Source organism: Chrysemys picta, chromosome 4 (genome assembly GCF_011386835.1).
Source record: "Chrysemys picta bellii isolate R12L10 chromosome 4, ASM1138683v2, whole genome shotgun sequence".
Classification (NCBI taxonomy): domain Eukaryota; kingdom Metazoa; phylum Chordata; order Testudines; family Emydidae; genus Chrysemys; species Chrysemys picta.
Window position 1 is genome coordinate 3,691,474 of NC_088794.1, and position 10,469 is coordinate 3,701,942.

Here is a 10,469-nt window from a genome sequence, read left to right on the forward strand (position 1 = left end):
TTGTTTGTTTTAAACCTGCTTCCTAATAATTTTATCGGGTGACCTCTGGTTTCTATAGTACCTGAAGGGGTAAATAGCACTTCCCTATACACTTTCTCCACCCGTTCAAGATTTTATAGACCTCTGTCAAATCCCCACCATATAACTGTAATTGTGTAAATGTACAACTGTGTCTATATAACTGTGTAACTGTGTAACCATGTCTGTATAACCATATAACTGTAACAGTGGTTGTCAAACCATGGTATTGTGTATCTCTCAGTCCATCTGTGTACGTATGAAGGTGCCGTCACTCCGCCCATGACTTTCATCCGGCGCGGGGTCTTTCCCCTGCCCCTCTCCTCTCTAACAGCTACGAGTCTGCCTCACCTAGGGGGAGAATGTTCCGCCAACCAGTCACCCAACAGGGCTTCCCAGCAGGCCCACAGACGGAGGCATCAAGCAGACCACATGGGGCTGATGGAGGCCGTGAACGCAATCGGATTCTCCAGCTCCACCAGCGCGATGTCAGCCTGGGCTGTGTCACTGTCAAAGTCGGGATGGGGGACGACCTGCTTCACCGATGAGAATGGCTGGTTGCGGGTCTGATCAAAAATCCGTTTTTCACCCATCTGCACCCAATATGCTGAATTGACCACAGGCCTGGATGCAAAAATATCTGATTAGGGAACAGTCACACACCAATGTCTCACAGGCATGGCTTGCCCAGCACTGAGATGTAGCCACCTCTGGGGCGCAGCAGTTGGGGAACAGATGCACAGGGATTCTGCGCAACAGGAAGCCAGTGGAAAGGGAGAGGGAGTCCTTCCAGAACAGCTGCAGTCACTCTCTGTGCCCTGCCTGGGGTACTTACCGAGCAAAGCACTGAGCTGCAGCCACCACCCAGCTCTCAGAGATGAGCGAACCGCCCAGAAATTCTGACTCCCTGCCACAGTCTGGTTCCAAATGTCCAGTGCAGGTAAATCACCTTACTTGTCTCACTGGAATTCCCATGAGCACTGTGACACTTTTCAGGGTGACTTGCGGTGTCTGGGTTGCACCATTCCCCCCTGCTCCCACGGGGAGGGAGCTCTGTCTGTGTTCACCGGAGAAACTGCCCCAGCCACCAGCACTTAGACATGCGGACAGAATATCCCCCTGGATCTGCCACTGTAATAATCTCTGCACAAAGTTAGCCGTGCAAGGTCTTGTTGCTCGTCAGTATTGTCCTGGTAAAATGGGTGTGGCCACATTGCATGTGAAGTGATCAGATTCCCCTGTCTGATGTTACTAAAGCATGTTCCAGGTCTGGGGAGTGGCCAAACCTGCTCCTCGGAGGCAAAGGGCAAGCTGACCCCTATCCAGGTGTAAGTAAGGCCAATGGGCCATTGCCTGGAAAACGGCCATTCTTTGGCAGGAAAAGGGGCATGGGAGAAAAATATACATCTTAGCAAAGAAACAGCCTGGAGTTGCCATCCACACAGACCGCCTGTCGCCGTGCTCCCAGCTGGAACTGCTTCTGAAAAGGGGGACATACCAGCTCCTGTAGTATCATCACTGCTAATAAAAGCTAGAAAATGCTCTCTGACAATCACCATTGCAGGGACATTTTCACTAGGTTCTGTTGTTGTTACAAAATGCACCATTAAAGTCATTTGTTCCGTATGGCTGATGTCAGGGGGGCAGTCCAGAATAACAGAGTAATATCTTGCTGACTTCAGATCTTCCACAATCTTCTGTTTGACTTTTGTTGCCAGTAATTGTATGATCTCATTTTGAACTGTTTTTCCAGGGTCGTGTGGTGTATCCATTTCTTGGGTGGTGACTCTTCTTAGATGCTCCTGGAGCACAGCATCAAACTCAGCCATCAGCTCCACAATTTTAAGGAAGTTTCCATTGTTTGGCACATACAGCTGATCTAAAGTGCCACGCAGTGCTAGGTTTTGGGTAGCAAGCATTCTCACCATGGCAATGAGCCTTTTCAGAACATTTTGCCGGTAAAGAGACTCTGATGCAATCTTCTCTTGATGCTGATCATCTATGGTGGCCTTTAATCTGAGTCTCATCTCAAGCTCTTTCCACCTATGGAATGCTCATTGGTGATTTGCCGCCTTCTCATAGCATGCCAGATTTCTAGCTAGATTTTTCCAGTCCTTTGTTCCCGTAGAACCCAATGTTGCTGGAACATTAGACTAGAAGAATTTGCAACAAAAACAGTATGCAGCATTCTGGGTTTCTGAGTACATAAGCCATGGCCTCTCCACTTTGTCACCATTGGGCATTTCACACCAGTAATGTGTTGGGTGGAAACTTCTATTTTCATTGTCTTTGGGGAACATGAAGTTTTTCACTTGCTGTGGCCCATGCAGTACAAGGAAGTCCCTCAGGCTACTGCTCAAGTGGGTCCACAGTCCTGGATCATCTAGACCAGAGGTGAAAGTAAGCTGGTACGGTCCGGCACGGCATACCAGCAAGAGCCAGTACGCCGTGCCGGACCACACCGGCTTCTGCGGCGGGGATTTAAAAGACCTCGGGGCTCCCCGCAGCCATGGGCCCTTTAAATCCTGGCCCGCAGCTCCAGCAGCCAGGCTCGGGCCGGCATTTAAAGGGCTCCTCCGAGCTCCCTGCCGCAGCGGGGAGTCCAGAGGAGCACTTTAAATCCCGGCCCTGGCCCGCAGCGGCGGCCAGGCCGGGCGGCGGGGAGCTCAAAGGAGCCCCTTAAAATGCTGGCCCCGGCCCGCAGCTCCGGTGGCTGGGGCCGGCATTTAAAGGGCTCCTCCAGGAAGCCCGGTGGAGCCTTTAAATCCTGCCCGCAGCTTTGGCGGCCGGGATTTAAAGGGCCCGGAGCTCTGCAGCGGCTGGAGCCTCGGGCCTTTTAGTTCACCCCAGGGGCTACCAGCCACCTCTGCAGCTGGGAGCCCCCTGGGTGATTTAAAGGCCCTATGAATCCCAGCCATAGCTGGTGCCTCAGGGCCTTTAAATCTTGAGGCCCCACCTCTTCCCAACACTGAAATGTGTTGTATTTTAAAATTAAAATTTTGGAGAGCTAAACTCCACCGAAGAAGTTTTCTGTTATTTTCCTTGGTGGTATGAAGCCACTTCAGCGCAGCATGGTCAGTTTGCAGGTGGAAATGCCGCCCCCAAATGTATGGGCATAGCTTTTTCAGAGCATACACAATGGTGTAACTTTTTTTTTTGTGGTGATTGATCAATGGCTTTCCCTCTTAGACAGTTTTTTGCCGAGAAACACGACAGGATGAAATTTTTGATCCAGTTCTTCCTGCATTAAAACTGCTCCCACACCACGATCTGAGGCATCTGTGGTTACTAGGAAAGGTTTGTTAAAGTCTGGGGCCCTTAGCACAGGGTCAGACATGAGTGTCTCTTTAAGCTGGTTAAAGGCCTTCTGACACCTTTTAGTTTACTGAACTGCATTTGGCTGTTTCTTTTTGGTTAGGTCTGTTAGTGGGGCAGTGATTTGGCTGTAGTGCGGTACAAATTGCCTGTAATATCCGGCCAAGCCTAAGAAGGATTGGACCTGTTTCTTTGACTTTGGGACAGGTCACTTTTGGATAGCATTCACTTTAGCCTGTAGGGGGTTGATAGTTCCTTCACCAACATGGTGTCCAAGGTAAGTCACTTTGTTTAGGCTCATTTGACACTTTTTAGACTTAACAGTTAGCCCTGCCTTCCTTATCCGCTTGAAGACTTTTTGTATGTAAGCAGAGTCAGGATGAGCTCTACCCTGACATCTGGTGGTGAATTGTGGCGAGTTGTGGAAAAGAACTTCAGGGGCTGATCTTGTTTGCATACGCACACATACCCCGCCTAGCACGAGCCCAAATGGTCACTTTGGCTGCTGTAGGATCCCCAGTTTCTCTGTTATTGGGGCAGGAAGAATAAAGTGTTGTTACCCTGATTATGTGAATCCAGAACAGTGGAACTGTTTTACAGAGGGACTCGTCATCAACTAAGTAGCACTCGCTAGACAAGGGACATGGGTTCCAAAACCCAGTGAATTGAGAAAGGCTGGGGATGGGTATTTATACCTGATGGTATGGGCCCCTTTTGAGGGCCTGAAATACCAATTGCACCTTCTTGCTCTACTGTGGAATATCAGAGCTAATTTTAATTCCATTAGGAGTCTAGTTACAGGCTGCTGAGCTGAATTTACTTTGGGCCAGTGGTGCACCAGCACTGAGGCTCCCCTACTACAAGCTGAAATCACTGCTGGGGGGGGGGGGTGAAGATATGTTGCTGAGCAGCGGGCAGAGCAGAGGAGCTTCTGGGACATCTGGTGGAGCAGAGCAGCTGGTAGAGCAGAGCAGTTGGCGGAATGGCTGGAGCGGCTCATGGGACGGCTGGTGGAGTGGAGCGGCTGGTGGAGTGGCTCACAGTGAAGGCTGCAGCAGAACCACATGGAGAGGTGGGGCAGTCGGCCTTGGACTACGTAATGTGCCCCTTAACACTGCTGTCCCCCTGCCACCCGGCTGGGAGGTAAAACTCTGCAGATAAACTTTTGAACTCTGGGGCTGCACTGACCAGGGACAGAGACTTTTGGGGGTGTTGGACTTTGGGGTGATTTTTTGGGTTGCTGGACTTAAAACCCTGAGGGGGAAAGGATGCTGCCAAACTTATTTGGGGGGAGGTCTTTTGCTCATGGTTTGTGTTATGAATCCGGTTTGTGATGTTTCCCCAACATAATGCCGCATTGTTTCCCTCCTTTTTAAAAGGATTTTGCTACACTCCGACTCCGTGCTTGCGAGAGGGGAAGTATTGCCTCTTAGAAGCACCCGGGGGGTGGTATGTAATTGTCCCAGGTCACTGGGTGGGGACTTGAGCCGGTTTTGCATTGTGTTATTGAAACAGAACCCCTAGATACTGAACCCAGTCCTTGTTGCTGCCAACTCAGACGGGCAGAAGTTTACATGTAGATGCTCCAGGTTTTCTGCCAATGAATCATAAAATATGGCCACATCATCAAGGTAGACAACTGCAGATTCTCCCAATCCTGCTAGGAGACTATCCACAAATTTATGGAAGGTGGCGGGTGCATTTTGCAGCCCGAAAGGGAACACATTAAATTTATACAGCCCTACATGAGTGACAAAGGCTGACCTTTCCTTGACGGATTCATCTAGCGGTACTTGCTAGTACCCCTTGGTTAAGTGAAAGGTAGAGATGAACTGTGCACATTCCAGTTTCTCCAATAGCTCGTCTGTGCATGGCATTGGATAGTTATCTGGGCAAGTTACAGCATTTAGCTTACGGAAAAGCATATCTCCCTATCCGGTTTGGGAACTAGAACCACAGGAGATGCCCATGCACTGTTAGAGGGGTGGATTACACCCATCTGTAGCATGTCCTGGATCTCCTGTTCTATAGCAGTTTTGGCTTGAGGAGTCACCCGGTAAGATAGGGGCGGGGTCCAGGCTGTTTAGGGAGGCACAGCCTTCCCTACCCGGCCCTCCATACAGTTTCAGAACCCTGAGGTCACCCTCAGGCCAAAAAGTTTGCCCACCCCTGGTATAACAGGTTCTTTTGTTGCTGCATTAGCCAGTGTCCATTGTTCCTGGGAGGCTGGGCTGGGTTTGTCCCATCCGTTCCCTGACGAGGTGTGAACTGTCTCTCTGTTCTTGGAGAGTGTAGGGAGACAGGGTGGCTGCCCTCCGAACCTGAGGGTAAAGGGCCTTTCCCTCAGCCTGAGTGGGCGGGGCCAGCCCAAGCTTGCTCCACCCCCCGGAAGGGGAGGGGTGGAACAGGAAGTATAAAGGGCGGGGCCCTTAGCTCAGTTAGGGCAGCACCAGGGAGGGAGGCAGACGCAGACCGCGGGCTGCTCCCTTCAGAGCCTGCTGCCACAGCAGGGGAGGCCCTGGACCAGTGGAGACCTCACCTGGAGGACGGACTGGGGCTGCCAGGACTGCCCGTGGCCGAGTACCCAGAGGAACTGGAGGAGCCGGAGAGGGAGATGGAGCTGCCAGCCGCCGAGTACCCAGAGGAGCTGGAGGAGCCTGAGCCTGAGGGGGAGCTGGAGCTGCCAGCAGCGGACTACCCCGACGCACCGGCGGGACCAGAGGGATTCGGACGAGCGATCGGGTAGGAAGTAGCCCAGGGACAGAGCTGCACAGTGGTGAGTCTATATTGCGGAAAGACCCCGCTGATCCAGTGGCAGGACCCTCGTCCTGCCACTGTCAGGACCCTGGGCTGGAACGCAGTGGTGTAGGGTGGGCCTGCGTTCCCCTACCCGTCCGAGCAACGGCGGGACCTTAGCCGGCGCTCCCCTGCCTGAGGGGCGCGCTACTGACCTTTGCCGGCGCTCCCCTGCCTGAGGGGCGCGCCACTGGCCTTAGCCGGCGCTCCCCTGCCTGAGGGGCACGCTACTGACCTTTTGCCGGCGCTCCCCTGCCTGAGGGGCGCGCTACTGACCTTTGCCGGCGCTCCCCTGCCTGAGGGGCGCGCTATTGACCTTTGCCGGCGCTCCCCTGCCTGAGGGGCGCGCTACAGACTCTGGCTGGCGGCCGCCCCGCCGCTAATTCCCCGCTGACGGAGGCGTGACCCAGGCCGGCCAGTGACCTCGTAGCTCCCCACCGCCCCCTAGCGGGTAGGTGGGCTGACGCCGATCACAGAGAGTTTTTGCATGGGCTTCTCTTAGCCATGAGGATACATTTTCAGCCTCATAACTATATACATGAAATTATAACCTATAACTTTACTATAACCTTACTGTAACAATTACTATCTTGGTAGTCCATCGATCCGGTGACAGCAATGCTCAGTGCATCATGAGCCTTCCGAAGACACCCAACATGAAAAACTTTGCATTGGATGCCGCACCATCATTTTACAAGGATGATCATGGGGGGTCTGGGTATACCCCAGAGGTACAGAGCGTCACACCCACCCACCTCTCATCTATCCACCCATCTATCCATCCATCCCCTGTACATACCCACCCACCTCCTTATATACCCACCTAACTCCCATCTATCCACCCATCTATCCATCCATCCACCCCCTGTACATACCCACCCACCTACCTATGTACCCACTTACCAGGGCCGGCTCTAACTTTTTTGCTGCCCCAGGCAAAAAAGAGGGGGTGCCACCCCCCCACCGTGAGCACCACACCGCCATACCCCCGCCCCAGCGCCGCCTAAATCCCCGCCCCCGAGCACCACGCCGCCCGAAGTCCTGCCCCCCGAGCGCCGAGCCACCCGAAGCCCCGCCCCCTCCAAGCGCCGTACGGTCCGAAGCCCCCGCCCCCCCTCCGAGCGCTGTGCCGCGCCAGCCCCCGCCTCCGCCCCCCCAGCACCACACCAAGCCCCTGCCCCCGTCCGAGCGCCGTGCCGCGCCAGCCCCCACTCCCCCTCCGAGCGCCGCGCTGCGCCACACCACCTTGGCCATCATTGGGAGAAGGTTGACGAGGAGGTCCCATGACTTTGTGGGGCCATGGATAGGGTGTGAGTATATGAGAAGGTGCAGGGAGAAGTGCAGCCAAAAATGCAACAGTAGGTCTAGGAGGAGCCGGAAAAGGGGCTGCAACCTGGCACACTCAATGTAGGAATCACACCGCAAAAGGGACAGGCATTAGGGACAGGGGTGAACCGCAGCAGGTACACACCCATATTCATGGCTCCATGAAGGAGCCGTCAACCAATATGCCTGGTGGGCTGTGGGGCCAAGAATGGTCCACCAGGATTCCTCACCCTCAATAAGGGGCAATAGGTCCCACCAATTAGCATCGGGGCAGGACACTAGGGTGAGGAAATGGAGAATATGGATCTCAAGCATGTACAGATGTGCCCTTTGTTCGAAGGCAAACTGTCTGCAGGTCACACAGCCAGCCCGAGGAATGTGGGTGGGATATCCGGAGGGAGGGGGGCTCATGGGGCACGGCCCTATGAAGAGATCCAGAGAGCCCATGTTTGGGGTAGGGAGGGAGCACCCTTCCGCAGGACCCGCTCGAGGTAAACCTGAACAGTGGGCAGTAAGGCTGCCATCACCTCCTGAAGTATGCTCCGGGGCCTATGAAGGATGGAGATCACCATGCGCTGAGCAAGCATCAGGGGCTCCACCCAGGCTCCCAGGTCATAGTCCAGGAGGCCTCCGATTCTGGTGACTCCTGCCAGGACCAAGCTCTAGTGCACCGAGAGGGACTCCGCCACCTGCACACCGAGTCGGGGGTTGCGTAGCAGAGGCTCCATGAGGAGATCCGCCCCCTCGGTGGCTGCCATGGACTTCGTTGCTGATAGCAGCTTCCAGGTCTGGAGGATGTCCCGGTAGAAGACCAGCAGTTCTGATAGGGGTCACAGAAGACCCCACAGGTGGAGAAAGAAGAGCTGCTGGTTGTATCGGAGCCCTCGGAGACGGCAGAGGAAGGCGTGTGCCAATGTGCTCCACGCCGGACTGCCTGCACCATAAAGGAGTCTCTGCAGGGCCTGGAAGTGGAAGACATGGACCTAGCTGTGGAGGCAGACCAGGCCCTGTCCTCCCTCCTCCAGGGGAAGACTCAGAACCCCCTCAGAGACCCAGTGCAGTCCTGGCTCAAAGAACTCCAGAACTATCTTCTGAAGGTAGGCCAGGATCCCCGGGGCTGGGTTCAGGGGGTTGAGCCAGTGCCAGAGCATGGACAGCACCAGTTGGTTCAACACCAGTGCACTCCCCCACAGGGAAAGGCACCGGAGCAGTCCTGTCCACCTCCGCAGCTGTTCTGACACCCTGCCCTCCAAATCCTGCCAGTTCTCCGGTAGAGAAGGATGCGTGCCGGAAAGGTAAATACCAAGATAGAGCAGCAGACCCGCGCTCCACCGAATGGCTTGAAGCGTGGGTGGGAGGGAGCTTGTCTGCCACCCTGCCCCGACTGTCAGGCCAGAGCTCTTGACCCAGTTGACCCGGGCGGAGGAGAACTCCGAATAGATCGCTTGGTAGGCCTCCACCCGCACCAGGTCACCCGGGTCCTGGACCACGAGGAGCATGTCGTCAGGGGACACTGACAGGTCTAGCCACAACTCCAGCTCACAGAGCACCAAGCCCGTCAGCCTCCGACAGAGGAGACAGAGGAAGGGCTTGATTGCCAGAGAATACAGTTGGCCTGACAGTGGACAGCCGTGCTGTACTCCTTTCCTGAAGCTGACCAGCTCAATCAGGGTCCTGTTGAGCCTGACCAAACACTCCATGGAGGTGTACAGCACCTGGAGAAAACCCACAAACTGGAACCTGAAGCCAAACACCCACAGAGTGCCCAGGAGATACCTGTGATCCATCCTGTCGAACACCTTCTCCTGGTCCAGGGACAGGAGGGTGAATGACAGACCATCCTTACACCCAAGCTCCAAGAGGACCCAGACCAAATAAAGATTATTAAAGATGGAACAGCCCGGGACGGTGTACGTCTGGTCTGGATGGACCACATCTACCAGCATGGACCCCAGGTGCAGCGAGATGCCCTTCGCTATGACTTCGTAATCTGAGCTGAGGAACAAGACGAGATGCCAGTTCTGAAGGTCGCGGCGGTCCCCCTTCTTGGGTAGCAAGGCGAGCACAGCTCACCTGCATGACAGAGGGAGGACCCCGCTCCCCAGGGACTCAGCCCAGCAGGAGGCTGGTGGATGGCAGGTATGTTAGCCCTAGAATGATAAAGGCCCTTTTCCCTATAAGCTGAGAAGGAGTTACCTCGGCTCAGCTAGGGACACCAGTGGCGGCTGGGAGATCGGCTCCTCCAGGGTGAGAGGCTGCTCTCCTCCCAGCAAGGGAAACCACCAAACTGAGTGCCTGTCTAGGGGAAGGACTGGCACCCCAGGGCCAAAGAAAGGACAAAAAAAAACCCAGCCAAGGGCAGGGAAAGGGGTTCCCCCTTTATTTTGTGTTTGTGAATTTGTTTCTTTTGTCTGGTGGAGGACGCTGCTTGGGCCTGCCCCAGGCCTAGCCAGAGACGATTGATCAACAGCCACCAAGGGGGCAGACACACACTGTGCAGAGAGGGGCTGATATACTGCAGGGGGAAGTGCTGACCCCGGCCAGAGGGAGGAGGGGCCCTGCCACAGCATGTAGTGATGGAGGCCAAAGATGGCTTCTCACCTGGCTTATCCCTCCCAAAGTTCAACGAGCTTGTTTGAAGAGGCAGGACGGCCTCAGGGTGTTCTACCTTCCTAGGGCTTCCCATCCCCCTGCTGCATTATTTTCATCCCAACAGGCTTAATTTACCTAAGGGAAAGGTAAATAGCTCCCACCTTCATCTGGGCAGGAACTGCTCCTTCCTTTGTCTGGCCACACATTTTCGAAGACAGTATCAATGCGTGTCCATAATTCCCCCATAGTGTTACTACAGACATTTCACAGTGACATTCATCACCAGCATGTCATTAGCTCGCAGAAAAGACCTCACTCCGTACATGCTCCTAATGCAGGAATAGCATATGCAATCAGTTTACTCAGTTGCTTATCTGAGTCCACCCCCATTTTTATAGCCCAGTAAATCTTTGCAAATGATT